This window comes from Manis pentadactyla, chromosome 11, assembly GCF_030020395.1.
Source record: "Manis pentadactyla isolate mManPen7 chromosome 11, mManPen7.hap1, whole genome shotgun sequence".
Lineage (NCBI taxonomy): Eukaryota > Metazoa > Chordata > Mammalia > Pholidota > Manidae > Manis > Manis pentadactyla.
In genome coordinates this window covers 47337413-47351575 of record NC_080029.1, presented here as the reverse complement: position 1 = coordinate 47351575, position 14163 = coordinate 47337413, and the positions used below count along the sequence as shown (strand labels likewise).

Here is a 14163-nt window from a genome sequence, read left to right as displayed (position 1 = left end):
TATGGAAAGACTAGGTGCATTTCATTTGCTGTGTCTCTCCTGGGTCCTGGGGGATTAGCTGTGGTGGGTCCACAGAAGCCCTTTAAGAACTGTCTGTTAGTTCACTGTAGCCTTGTGGGTCATGGATGCAATCCTTGTTGACAGATGTTTTGGGGGTCTATTTCTCAGGTGGAAGTCTTTAAAGTTGTGGCACCATATGGAATCCAAACCCTTCACTTCTCAGAGAGAAGCTGTGAGTTATCAGTTCCCTCCCAATTGTCTGTCACCACACTGGGGGTGAAGTTTATAGAGAGATCGTGTCATAGCCTCTCCTACGTGTGTCTGTGGGTGTTTTGTCATTTGCCTGACATGTGAGAGCTAGTTTCTGGATTTCTTTCAGAGGGTATTATTCTATATGTAGCTGTAGATTCAGTGTGTCTGTGAGAGCAGGTGGGTTTAGGATCCTCCTGTGTTGCCAACTTGAACCAGAAAAACATGTTATGTATTCTTATAAGAAATACTGCACCACCAGCACTTTTGATGGCATAGGTATGATATTTTGTGGGATACCATCCATAAAACATAGATATCAATGATTGATTTGAGGAATAATTCAGGAATATTGGGCTCATTAATACCTTCAATGAAATTATTTCCTTCACATTTTCTTAATGTTTACACAAGAATTAGATAAAACAATCCAAGTGTAATTAAGTATAAAGGGTTCTTTTACTATTATTAAATAAATGATAAAGTATGTGTTATAGTTTTTCATAGACCATGTCATTTCTTTTTAGTGATACAGGGGTGCATCTTACAATGAATGTATCTGAAGATTTGATGAAACATAGTATATACCTTAAATAGTAATTCTCTAAACATGTTCATAATGAAATGAAATATTATCTCATTTGATCATCACATGAATTCTGTGAAATAAGGTGGGCATTATTATTGCCATAAGGCAAATGAGACTCAGGTAATTTCCATTTTCTAATAGGTGAGGCTGTTTGTTTTTTTTATACACTTTTGAACTTAACCTAATAGAATAGTTTAATGATTTGTTTGGTATAATATCAAAGCACAAATTTAAGACATGTTTACTGTTGAGTAGATTGTGTTACATAATGATACCTTTTTGAGAGTGTCATGTTATAAATGAAAGATGATGGGAATTAAGCACAGGTAGGTTTATGTGTGGTGTTAAGGAATACTCGGATATTACAGAAGTCCAAGAAAGGAAGCAAAAGGTCAAACCTGTGAGAATGTGGTGGTATGGAAAATCTCAAACCTAGGCAAGAACATTTATGATCTTTCTTGTCATATCATAGGTTTACATCTCATTGTTCGGTCCTCAGAGGTGGCTTATTTTCTCCCAGATACTGTGCTATAGCTTCTGACAGCTGCTGCTTGGTGGTCAGGTTCTTGCTTCCAAGTAAAAGAAATCAACTCTGGAAGGATTGTTAGTTTACAGAACCAATGGCAAGACTGGAGATCCTGGCCGGGAAAATAATATAGACCAAAAGAGACTAGGCAGGCCAGAACACAACGAGCTGCCAGAGTCTGGGATAACCAGCATTTTGGCCTTGCAGCTTACTCCTGTCAAAGAGTTACACATTGTTGAGTTCCCAAAATGGGGATTCAGATCCTGGGCAGCCAGAAAAAACTACATGTATACTTGATTATTATAGATTATACCATATATATTTTGTTTAAATATGACTGAATAGAAGATTTAAAATATACATTTAATAAAGCCATTTTTAGCTAAAAGGAATTGTTTTATTCCCAGAGTACAATATTCACCTGCAGTGGGCATAGCCATCTTATTAGCCCCTTCCTTGCCAAAAGTTAAAATACATAAGGGTGTTTTTTCCCTTGGGAAATGAATCCAATTTTATAGTGAAATATATGATTCACCTTATTTGCTGGAAGTAACCTATAAAAAAGGCATGACTGTGGATGGTAGGGAATCATTTTTAGACATTCCTTGATTACATCAAGCTCCAGCGGTCACTTGACTTCCATCTCTGAATTTAGTAGTTTAAGTATCTAACATATAGTTATCTATTTATTTGTTTTTTGCTTACTGCAAAAGTAATGAATGATTATTTGAAAATTTGTAGCATTACAGAAACACAGAACAAAGAGTGGTCCGTCCCCATAATCCTGCCCTCAGGGATAACTACTGTTAATCGCTTGGTGTATCTTACTCCAGAGTACTGGGTTTCATTTCCAGCTTTTCCATTTAGCTAGCAGCCTCGGACAAGTTATTTGTCCTCATACTGCCTCAGTTTCTTCATCTCAGTGTAATAGTAATGGCTTATAGGGTTTGGTGAAGGTTTAATAAGCTAATATATAAAGTGTTCATCATAGTTCCTAGCATATAGTAAGTGCACAATAAATGCTGGTTTTGTATATATGCATTAGGATAGGCTAGATTATGTTACAATAGCAAACAATCTCCCAAATCTTAGTGACTTAACATAACAGAAATTTATTTCTTGCTAATGGTACATGTCCTTCATGGACTGGCAGGGCGGTTTCTCCATGCTGTCACTCAGGAAGACAGGCTAGTGGAGGTTCCACTGTGTTATGGTCACACTCTACAATATGTGGCCTTTTCACCATAGCAGTGAAAAGAGACTATAGAGTCACACATGGACTTTTTACTGCCTCAGCCTGTAATATACATACTCCACTCCCACTTACAATTTATTGAGCATAACTAGTAACCACAGCTCTGCCCAACTGCAGGTAAGCTGGGAAATTTGGAGTGCAGAATACTTGTGCATAGTATAATGGTACCCAAAGTATACTATAATACTATATTATAATATATAGCATAATATTATCCAAACTGTGTTACAATTTTTCTATTTTTTAAAACTTGATATATCATGGACATCTCCCCATATCAATACAAATTTATTTATTCATTGACTATTAGCCCTTTTATGTGTCAGGCATTATTTAGGTACTAGGATATACCAATAAAGAAAACATTTGATAATTCTGGCTGTCATGTAGTTTAGATTGTGAACAGTAATTTTGTATATTTTGTAAAAGTATAATATTAGAAGGTGATAAATGTTAGGTGAGAAGTAACAAAGGGAAAAGGGAAAGGGAGTCTTGGAGATGCAGCCTTAAATAGATAGGTCACGGAAGGCCTCTGAGGTGATTTGAATTAAATTCTGAAAAATGTGAGCAAGTGAGCCTTGTGAATACCTCTTTTGGGGAGCATTCTAAGAAAATAAAACTATTAATAGCATGACTTGGTGATATGAACATGAAGATGTATTTTCCTGCTTTTATATATGTTTAAAATTTTATATGAAAATAATTAAAAACAAAAAGTAGCCCTGATTGTAAATTTTATATCTGCATTTTGGAAAAGAGAAATCAAGCTAGAAAATTTATTAGATATCCTCAGTTTCCTTGATAAAAAAGGATTTTTACCAATTGACCTCCTCAGAAACAATATTTTATCTTGTTTATTTCTCTACATCCTCATAAATGGCTACTATACAGTCTAGCACTTGATTACAGATTGCTGTGTGTGTTAGTTTTATCTTTCCAGTTATTTGTTAAACTCCTAATCATTTCTTGCTTTTTATCCCCCCTTTCTATAATTTCCTTTAAAGTGACTAAACATGTAAATTCCCTATGAAAATTATAGATTGAGAAGTAAAACTTAGTGATGGCTTTATTAAATATAACCTCAGTCTCTAATAATTCTTAGAGCATTTTGCTGTGTTGAGAATGTAAAAAAGCAAAACAAAACAAAAAAACCCTGCACCAAGTACTATATCCACAAGCAATTTAAAAGTTTTGGGCATAGAATTGGTTCAAAAATACTTCAGGTTTTTTTCAGGTAATTGACAGATGGGAATAAGAATATGAATAGAATAATACTATCTATAATAGAATACTATCTATAATAGAATAATATAATAGAATACTATCTATAATAGAATAATAATAATAGAAATAAAAACCTTTTTATTTATTTGTTTATTTATTTATTTACTTATTTATTTTTATTAAGGTATGATTGATATACACTTTTATGAAGGTTTCACATGAGAAAACAATGTGGTTACTACAGTTACCCATATTATCAAGTCCCAACCCATACCCCAATGCAGTCACTGTCCATTGTGCAGCAAGATGCCACAGATCCACTATGTCCCTTGCTACACTGTTCTCCCCGTGATCCCCCACACCATGTATACTAAACATAGTACCCCTCAATCCCCTTCTCCCTCCCTCCCCACCCGCCCCCCCACACCCCTCCCCTTTGGTAACCACTAGTTCATTCTTGGAGTCAATAGAGGCCTTTTTTAGTCATGACTCTTCCACTAAGAAATCTGTTCTCTCTGTGATTTACTGTCTGTTGCCATACAATCAAGCTACATTGTACAAACATTTTTAGTACATTCTGTCAGTTTTTCCTTAAGATGACCAAGAGTTTCAACAATTAGATTGTGACTGATGAAAAATGAAATCATCCTCATTGAGCCCAAAGAGTTCACTGGACTCTCTAAGCGTATTTGGCTGGATTGTGAGGTGACACCCAGACACCAATGAGGAGTGGCTCTGAAAGCTCACTCAGAACCACCCTGTATTTAGGGGAAGTGGTGACAGGCTGGTCAAGCGGCAGGGAGACTTGTTCAACACAAATTTGTCAGTGTTAGTCACATAATTGGAACATGATGTTTAGAGGGAAATGCATGACACTGCTGGGAAGCTATGTTGGAAGAACTGTGGCAAAAGAAAAGATAATCAAAAAATTTAGGGAGAATTGCACTTCCATGACACAGATAACTTGGAAGTCTGGTGCATAAAAAGTTTCATTTTCATCATTTAGTTCACCCTAGTTATGATTTATTTCATATGAGGTAAAAATCTCTATTTTGACACCAACATTGTCACCTCAGGAAGAAAAGATTACTAACATTATGCTGACATGCAGTTAGAAACATTTGGAAGATTTGGAATGATTAATTTTTCAGTACCAGCCTGTCTAGTCATAGGCCTTTTCTAATCACAAAAACAGTTTTGGAATAACGGCCATACGTCAGTGTCAAACACAGAAAACATGGAATCATCTTAATTCAAACATTACCAAGCTGCTTTGAGACCAGAGAGAGTAATTTTGTTCTCTGAACCTCAATTTCCTCATCTGAAAAATAGAGACACAGATTATCTTCCCTTTGCATTTTGTTGGTTTATTTTAAGTATACCAAATTCCTGAGCCTAGTTCCAGGGAGAAATCTGAGCAAAGGAAACATAAAGAATAATAAAAGCACAATTTATGGTGCCCTTGAAAAGGTATATACTAATCCCCTCTCTGAAATGAGGTTCTCCTTCGATTTTTACCTGAGGACTAGAGCTTTGCTTTTCACTCCCCTATCACATCACCAATTCTCTATTCAATAGTCATTCATTCATTCAGTCTTTTAATGAGTTGATCATTCAGCAAATATTAAGATTCTACCATGTGCCAAGCAATAAGCTAGGGACTAGAGATACAAAAAGGAATAAGGCATGGTTCCAGCCATCATGAAACTAATAACAGAGCAAAGGAGACCAACATTGTACAAGTATTTACAAAGCTACCAGCTGCTGTGGGAGCTTTCAGCAGATCATTATGTGACCTATGTGAGGGGTCAGAATGGGTTTTGGGGATATCAAGGCTAAAACAAGAAAAATGAGGGAGGAGTTAGCTAAGCAAAGAGTAAAGGGGAGAGTAGTGGTTTTGGCAGCTGGAACAGCACTGAATTGATTTTGAAATACTGAAAGGAGGGCCAGCAGGACCCAGGTCTCAGAGGCCTCGCTAAGGGTTTGATCTTTATTCTGAGAGCAATGAGAAGCCATTTAAGTGTTTTGTTTGTTTATGTGTTTAAGCAGGGAAGTGACATGAGCACTTGCATTTTTAAAAGATCATTTTAGGCACAATATGCAGAATGGAGAAGAGGATGGCACACAATATATGTGGGGAGACCGGTTATGAGGCAATTAGAGGAGATGAATTAGGGAGAGGGGAGGGGAGAGGGAAAAAAAGTGGTCTGATTGAAGAGATATTTAAAAACAGCATCAGTGGAATTTGATTATGAAGTCAGCATGAATCAAGGATGACTTCTGGATTTCTGGCTTCAGCAAATGGGTGGATACCATTTATTTAAATAGGAATACTGGAAGAAGAGAAGGTTTGGGAATGAGAATCATAATCATATTTGACCAGCACATTGCAGATGCAATAAACCCTTTAGAATACAAAAGTCCCAGGGTAAGGATTCATATAGTTATGTAAATACTGGTTCTCATCAAAATCATTCTTATGACTGGATGATATGTATATACTTTCAGTGGTCTTTTGCAGTCTTATTCTTGGTCATTTCATATCCTTTTAGGCCAGACCTTGGGTGTGGTACTGGTCCCAGCTTTAAATGACTCTCTTTGAAGCATCCCCTTTTTTTTTTTAATAGATTCTAAAAGTGTAACTTCTTGTTTTCTCTTGTCTTTAGTTCTTTCATGTGAGATCTGATTTCATCTGATGGTCACTCCCACAGATTGAATTTTCTTCATTTCTTACACTTTTTTTTCCCCATTGGGTTCTAATATATTCAATCACTTTCTACTGTCTAGCTACTAATCTTCCCTATGTTGTACCAATTTCCAAAACTGAACAAAAATTAGAAAACTGAGGGAAGAAGCACATTTTGTAACAAGCTATTATTGCCAAATGTTGTGGGGTACCTGTTTCACAGTATGAAACACAAGTAAACTGAATGCAAATGTTTTGCAGTCTTCACAAAAGATAAATCCATTGATAGATGGGTCTGTTATTGTGCCAATACCTTACTGTTTTGAGTACTGTAGCTTTGTAGTATAGCTTTAAGTGAGGGAGCATAATATCCCAGCTTTGTTCTCTCTTAGGACTGCTTTGGCTATTTGGGGTCTTTTGTGGTTCCATATGAATTTTAGGATTATTTTCTCTAGTTCTTTGAAAAATGCTGTTGCTATTTTGATAGGGATTGCACTGAAACTGTAAATGGCTTTGGGAAGCATGGCCATTTTGACAATATTAATTCTTCTTATCTGTGAACATGGGATAGATTCCCATTTACTTGTATCTTCTTTAATTTCTCTCATCAGTGTCTTACAGTTTTCAGAGTACAGGTCTTTCATCTCCTTGGTTATGTTTATTCCTAGACTTTTTACTCAGGTGAAATACTTGTGAAAATATTTGTGACCATATATGGGCTATTAAATATGAACAAATTTCAGAAGAATGGTATCATACATACTGTATTCTTTGATCCTGATGGGATTAAATAAGAAGTATATATTGGAAAAACAATTATAAAAAGTTCATATGTTTAGAGATAACAAACAGACTCATGAATCAATTAGAAAATAATGGAAATTAGAAAATCTCTAAACTGAATGATAAAGATATTGCATATTAAAAAATGATAGGGATTATTGCTCCTAGGCATGATGGAGTAACAGCTGTTGAGCTTAGCTATGTGCCATAATCAACTATAAAAGTAGCAAAGTATGTGAAGCAACTGTTTTCAGGCAATGGATGTCAGCACAGGGCAATGATCTTCCAGATAAAGGAAACATGTAAGGTGACCTTTATGTCTGCCTTGCTTTTCTTAATGGGGGCACTTTCTGGTGTGTGGTCCAGGGAGGTGGGTCCAAGTACAGAGCAGCAATATTGCTAAGTAGAAGAGTCAGAGATCAGAGTCTGGGCTGCTGAGATGACTGCACTTTGTGAGTCAGTATACCCAAAATGATGGAACTGTGAAGAGAGGAACCTCAGAGGTCACTGGGGAGGTTATCTTCAGGACTGTGGCTAAGGCACGACTATGTGAAGCCTACCACTAGTGACTGTTAGAAGACTTAGAACTTAACAGAAATGCCAGTGCTGGAAGATTGTGGAATTCCAACCCATTCAGACTGGAAAGATCTTTCTGAGTACCTTGGGCATTCATTTGAAACCCTCACAAAGTCCATGCCCTATGACTAAGGACAACACCAGAACTGGATCAAGGTGAATCAATGTAATCAACACCTGCCCAAATAAATATCAACATTCTTTTAAGAAAGATAGTATAATACAGTTCCTCATACTATAGCAGCCAGAGTTGTTCCACATACAATAAGAAATTACCAGATGAGTAATTCAAGAAGCAGGGAAATGTAACCCTTGATCAACAGACAAAATTGTCAGTAGAAACAGTGATGACCCTAGCTGTTGGAACAAGTAGACATAGACTTTAAAGCAGCTTTTATAAATATGCCAAGAGTTTAAAGGAAAAGATGGAGTTTTCCTTTAAAAGTCTGAGTGAACAGATGGAGAATCTCAGCAGATAAATGGAAACTAGAAACAGAATTAAATGTAAATTTTATAACTGAAAAACTGCTAAACAGAGCTTACAGGAAAATATTATCTAAAATGTTTCTATTATAAGTAAATAAAAGATAGCAATTCATGCTCAAAGCATAAAACTTAAGAAGTTAGAAAATAGCAGATAAACAATATGGAAGGAAACAGACTAAGAGAAGAAACTAATGAAATAATAAAGAAAATTATACAAGGCCAATGTAAGAGAATAATAAAAGCAAGAAATTTCTAGCAAAGTTGGTCAAGAAAAAAAATGTACAAATAAATAATAACAGAAATGAAAAGGAGGGCTTAGCTGGAAATGCTTTCAACATTAAAAATATAGCAAGATATAAAGAAGTTTATGCTAAAATATTTGAAACTTGGATTAAACAGATAGTCTTAGAAAATGTAACTTTCTACAGCTGTCTCAAGAAGAAATTGAATCTCTGAATGGTAGTTCCATAGCCATGAAATAAATTGACAATAAATTAAAATATTCCTGCAAAGCAAACTTCAGACCCAGAGTTCTGCTGGTCATAGAACATATAATTCCAGTATTATATGAACTGTATCAGAGAATAGAAAAGGAAGATTAACCCCCCAATTCTTTTTATAAAGCTAGTATAACCTTGGCATCAATATATCATATAACCTAAGACAACAGAGGCTCTGTCATGACCATAATAAAAATCTTAATAGTGAAAATTGTAAGTTCAGTTAGAAAATGGAACCTGACAGTATATGAAAAATATAATACATCTTTACCAGGAGGGTATATCTCAAAAATCCAGGATTAGCTTAATATTTAGAAACAAAACATCTTTCATAAAATTCAACACACGGTTTTTTTAAAAGCTTCTCAACAAGCAAGGAATAAAAAGGACCTTTACTCAAATAAATGTTACCTACCAAATACAGCAGCTAACATTATTCTTAATTTGATATGTTGAAAGCATTCTCTTTAAGCTTAGGGACAAAACAGTTAGCATAAAGGAGATCTAAACAGATTTTAGGAGGAAAAGGCTACTCCTAGAACTCTGTAACACTGTGGCCTAACATAAACAAATGAAGAGAGCTATCATGTTTATTGATTATAAGACTCACTATTGTTTCATTTGTGTGTGTGTGTGTGTGTGTGTGTGTGGAATATAAAAACAAAGCAAAACCAAATGAGCAAAACAGCAGTAGACTCATAGACACTGAGAAGTGACTGGTGGTTACCATGGGGGAGGGAAGGATAGGGGGGGATTAAAGGGCACAAAAATTCTCGGTCATAATGTAAGTTGGTCATGGGTATAGAAGTACAACATGGAGAATATAGCCAATGATTCTCTAACATCTTCCTATGTTGACAGATAATAATTGCATTAATTGGGGTGAGGATTTAATAATATGGGCAACTGTTGAACCACTGTGTTGTGTACTTTAAACCAATATAAGATAGTTTATCATCTATATTTCAGTTTTAAAAAAGACCCAATGTTGTTTTTTCTTAAATCAGTTCTTCCCAACTTGATCTATAGATTCTATGCAATCTCAATAAAAATCTAAATGAATGTGTGTATGTGTGTGTGTGTGTAACTTCTCAAACTGTATCTATAATTTATATGTCAAAGCCACAAATATATATTCTTGGAGAAGAACAAGGTAGGGAGATCTGCCTTACAGATTATCTCATTAAAAAGCTAAAGTAATTAAGGCAGTGTATTGCTGGTTCAGGGATAGAAGAAATGACTGACGGAATAGAATACAGGACACCCAAAGAGAACCCCACCTGTATGGAAGCTGGATGTGTGACAGGCTTGCTTTGCAGACCAGTGGAAGAATGAGTGGACTTTAACAAAAGTGTTAATACAATTTAAAAGCATAACATTAGACCCTCATCAGTTCTACCACTTACTAAAATAAATTCCAAATAAATCAAAGATCTAAATGAGAAGGGTACATGATAAAACTTTAAAAAAATCATACAGAAAACTATTTAATGGTGTTGGAGTCTAATAGAATTTCTTGAGATCCAAAAAGCATAAATCAAAAAGCAAAGATGACAGCCAAACAAATTTTGACTAAGACCAAAGTTGGAGGAATCGCACTCCCCAGGTTCAAACCTTACTACAAAACTACAGTAATCAAGACACAGTGGCAATGGCATAAGGATAGACATACAGATTAATGGAATAAAATGGATAATCCAGAAATAAACCCTTATATTTATGGTCAGTTGATTTTCCATAAGGGTGCCTAGACAATCCAATGGGAAAAAATAATCTTTTCAACAAGTGATGTTGGGACAAGTGGATATCCACATGTGAATAAATTAAATTGGACCCCCTATCTCAGTCATACATGAAAAATAACTAAAAATGGGTCATAGACCTGTATGTAAAAAAGCTATATAACTGCAAGAAGAAAACATAAGAGTAAATCTTGCCTGACCTTGGGTTAGGCAATGAGTTCTTAGATACAACCCCAAAAAGACATATGATTAAAAATATTTTGATAAATTCACTTAATCAAAATTAAAAACTTTTACGGGGCAAACTATACCATCAAGAATATTAAAAGCCATCCCACAGAATGGGAGAAAATATTGGTTGAGAGTGGCAATGAAAACCATCTAGCAGAACAAGAGATGCACATGCTGGCAGTCAAGAAAGCAAGCCTTATTAAGACTGAGGCCTGGAGGCATACAGGCAGGCACCAACAGTATCTCCTACACAGTCCCAGACGGTCTTCAGTAGAATTAGGCAGGCCCCCATCTCATCTTGGGTTTCCCCAGAAAGTGCCTACAGCCTGAGGAGAAAGACTTATGTGCCATTACTTTACTAAGGGAAGCAGTTTCAAGAAACGGGTAGGAAAATGGGGAGTGAAGCAGGGAAGGAAAGAGAACTGATATGAAATTAAATGATTGAGTTGGCCCTCATTAAATGCCACTGATTGCTTCATCTCTTGAGGTAGGCCTTAAGAAGCCTTAAAAAGCCCTTGGACTTTTGAACCTGAAAACCCAAAAAGTACCTGAGTACAATTTTTAAAAGAAAGATTGGTTTTCTTCCTCCGGTAGGTAGTTGATATCTGTAAATTAAGATTCTCTTAAGACCTCATTCATACCTCAGGTTCCCTTTAATCAACATCCAACACGAAATTGGTGGTAATGGATGTCAGGGATAATTGAAATGCACAGAATAATAGCCACCATTTAGTAAGCACAAGGCAGTTTTATATAATGTCGAATCCTCACAAAGAAGCTTTTGTTAAACTGATTTTATTAATGCCCAAACTGAGATTCAGCTAACTTAAGGAAGGAACTTGGCCAAAGTCACAAAACTAGTAAATAGCAGACCAGGTTTGGGGACCAGGTCTTTTTTTTTTTTTTTAATTCCAAAAACAATGCTCTTTCTATTTTATCATGATGTCTCTTAGAAGAAAGGATTGAGATCTCCTCTTAGCCAGTACTTTTTAAAAAATGTTATTTATTTTTTAAATAGGTCATACAAAAACATGGTTTAAAATTCCAGAAATAGAAAAGGGTATCCAGTGAAAACTCTCCTTTTCATCCTGTCCACCCAATTCAGGGGTGACTAATATTACCATTTTCTTGTCTCTACTTGTCTCCAAAACATTTGTGCATAAGTATAAATATCATTTTTCACCCTTTTAACAGAAATGACATGCATACACACTAGTCTCACTTGGGTTTTGTTTTTTCACTTAACAGTATATCTTAAAATTCACATCCATATCCTTACATAAAGCATAACCAACACTTTGAAACTTTCTCATCACTAGACCTTTTATTATTAAAGAGTACAAGGTAAATTAAATTAAAATTTATTTACTCTTTCCCCTGTCCTACTTATCCACTGCTGAAAGAATAAACAAGAAACAAAATGGCAGAGTCAGGTAATAAGAAAGGAATGGAGAAACCTGAAATACACATAAGCTCAACAGTGGCTCCGAATCAAAAGATCTTGTTTTCTCTCTCAGGTTACTTGGCCCTAACTTATCGGTAATTTTCAGACATGTTTCATAAAGTGACTGCTGGTACTGTTCTGTGGTTTTTGTTCACATGCATCAGTGTAGTGTGAGCGCGGGTTTACCTTTTGGCAGCTTAGACTCTCTGGCACCAACATTCCCAGATCCAGTTCTTGTCCAAACTGCACAGTCCTAAAGTCTCTATCACACAGTACTGCACTTGATTGCATTTAGTCTAATGCTTTTCACTGGTCATTCCTTTTAGGTAGAAAATGACATCCTTCAGGGCAGAGACTGCATCTTACAGCATAGTGCCAAGCAAGCCAAAGTACGTTATGCATGTCAGCACGTACTGGAGGAGAGAAGGTGAATTTGGTGATCCTGATACTTCCACCAGCATTGACAAGAGGCTGAGATAGTTGGGGATGTGGGGGAAAGTGAGGATGGAAGTAGATGGAATCACAAGGAATTGTCTTGAAACATATGTGCTAGTCCACCCACACTTCTATATCAACATCTCAGGTAGGGTGAGAGGATGGGAGATAAATACTTTGAAAAAGCTCCCTAGGTGATTCTCATAGTCCTCCACCCGCATACCCCAAGTTCATAATTACAGCAAGGAGAGGCACCGAGACAGGAGAAAATGTCAATTATCCACTTAAGGTGAAAATTATTAAACAGCTTATTTTAAGGGGAAGAGGACAGGTTTTCCTTTTTCTCTTTTTCTTTGTGCTCCTTGTCATAGTATTAGCGTACAGAAAGGGCAAATCATAATAGTGAAAGTGGCCCACACACATGATCTGAGAGGCTCCGATGGTCAGTTTTTGTGTGTTCCAGGTGTTCTAATTTGTTTGGTCAAAGTTGTTCTCTTTTCTTCTTCTTCCCAAAAAATTCCGTCAGAAAGATCCTGGATCCATGATGTTAATGTCCACTAATTTTTGCACTAATATTTTCTAATTTCCTACTTCAGTGTTTTTTAAACTTGAATAAGTATCAGAATCACCTGAAGGGTTTGTTAAAACACAGATTGCTGGGACCCACTCTCAGATTTTTTGGTTCAGTAGTGTGAGGAGTCCAGGAATTTTCATTTCTAACAAATTCTCATTTGATGCTGATACGATTGGTTTGGGGACACCTTTGAGAGCTCGTGTTTTAATGATGATTATTAATTTCATATTTCCCACTGTAGTGGGAGGAGGGAATCCTAGGAACAAGGAAGGGTGATTGGGAATGGCAATCCTGATAAATTTTAATAGATGAAGGCTTTGTAACTCACGTGTAGGGAGAACTGCTCTCTCAGCATAGGCAGGTCCAGAGGCTTTGCTAGCATTTGGATGAGACTTTTATGTAGTCTTAGTGAGAGCTTTTACCTAAAATTCATTTGCCCTATGTGAGAATTCTCATTTAAAAAAAGCAGTGGGATGGGGGAGAGAAGGTTGCAACCCATCCTGATGTTCCTTTTCCCAAATACCCATGAAATATAATTTGGACTCACCTACTTTTCTCCATCCTAACTGTCCCAGTTCTGAATCACTATTATCTCTCACCTGGATACTGCACAGTCTCCCAGCAACTTTTCAAAGTATGATCTGTAGACCAAGAGCCTCAGTATCACCTGGGAGCACAATAGAAATGCAGGATCTCAGACCCTCAGGCCACAAACTGCATTTTAACAAGGTCTGAAAGTTATTTGTATGCACATTAATGTTGAAAAGCAATGTACCCAACTGTTTCATTTTTGTCCCCCTTCCAATCCATTCTCTACAGCTACAAGGGTGATCCTCTTAAATTAGATCATGTCATTCCCCTGC

The 14163-nt window shown here is 36.2% G+C and overlaps 1 long non-coding RNA gene across 2 annotated transcripts in view; it reads left to right on the top strand.

The window, feature by feature from the left end:
- LOC118927969 (uncharacterized) overlaps window positions 1-14163 on the top strand; it is a 64067-nt gene that overhangs the window by 8752 nt on the left and 41152 nt on the right. The gene's annotated exons all lie outside the window — the stretch shown is intronic.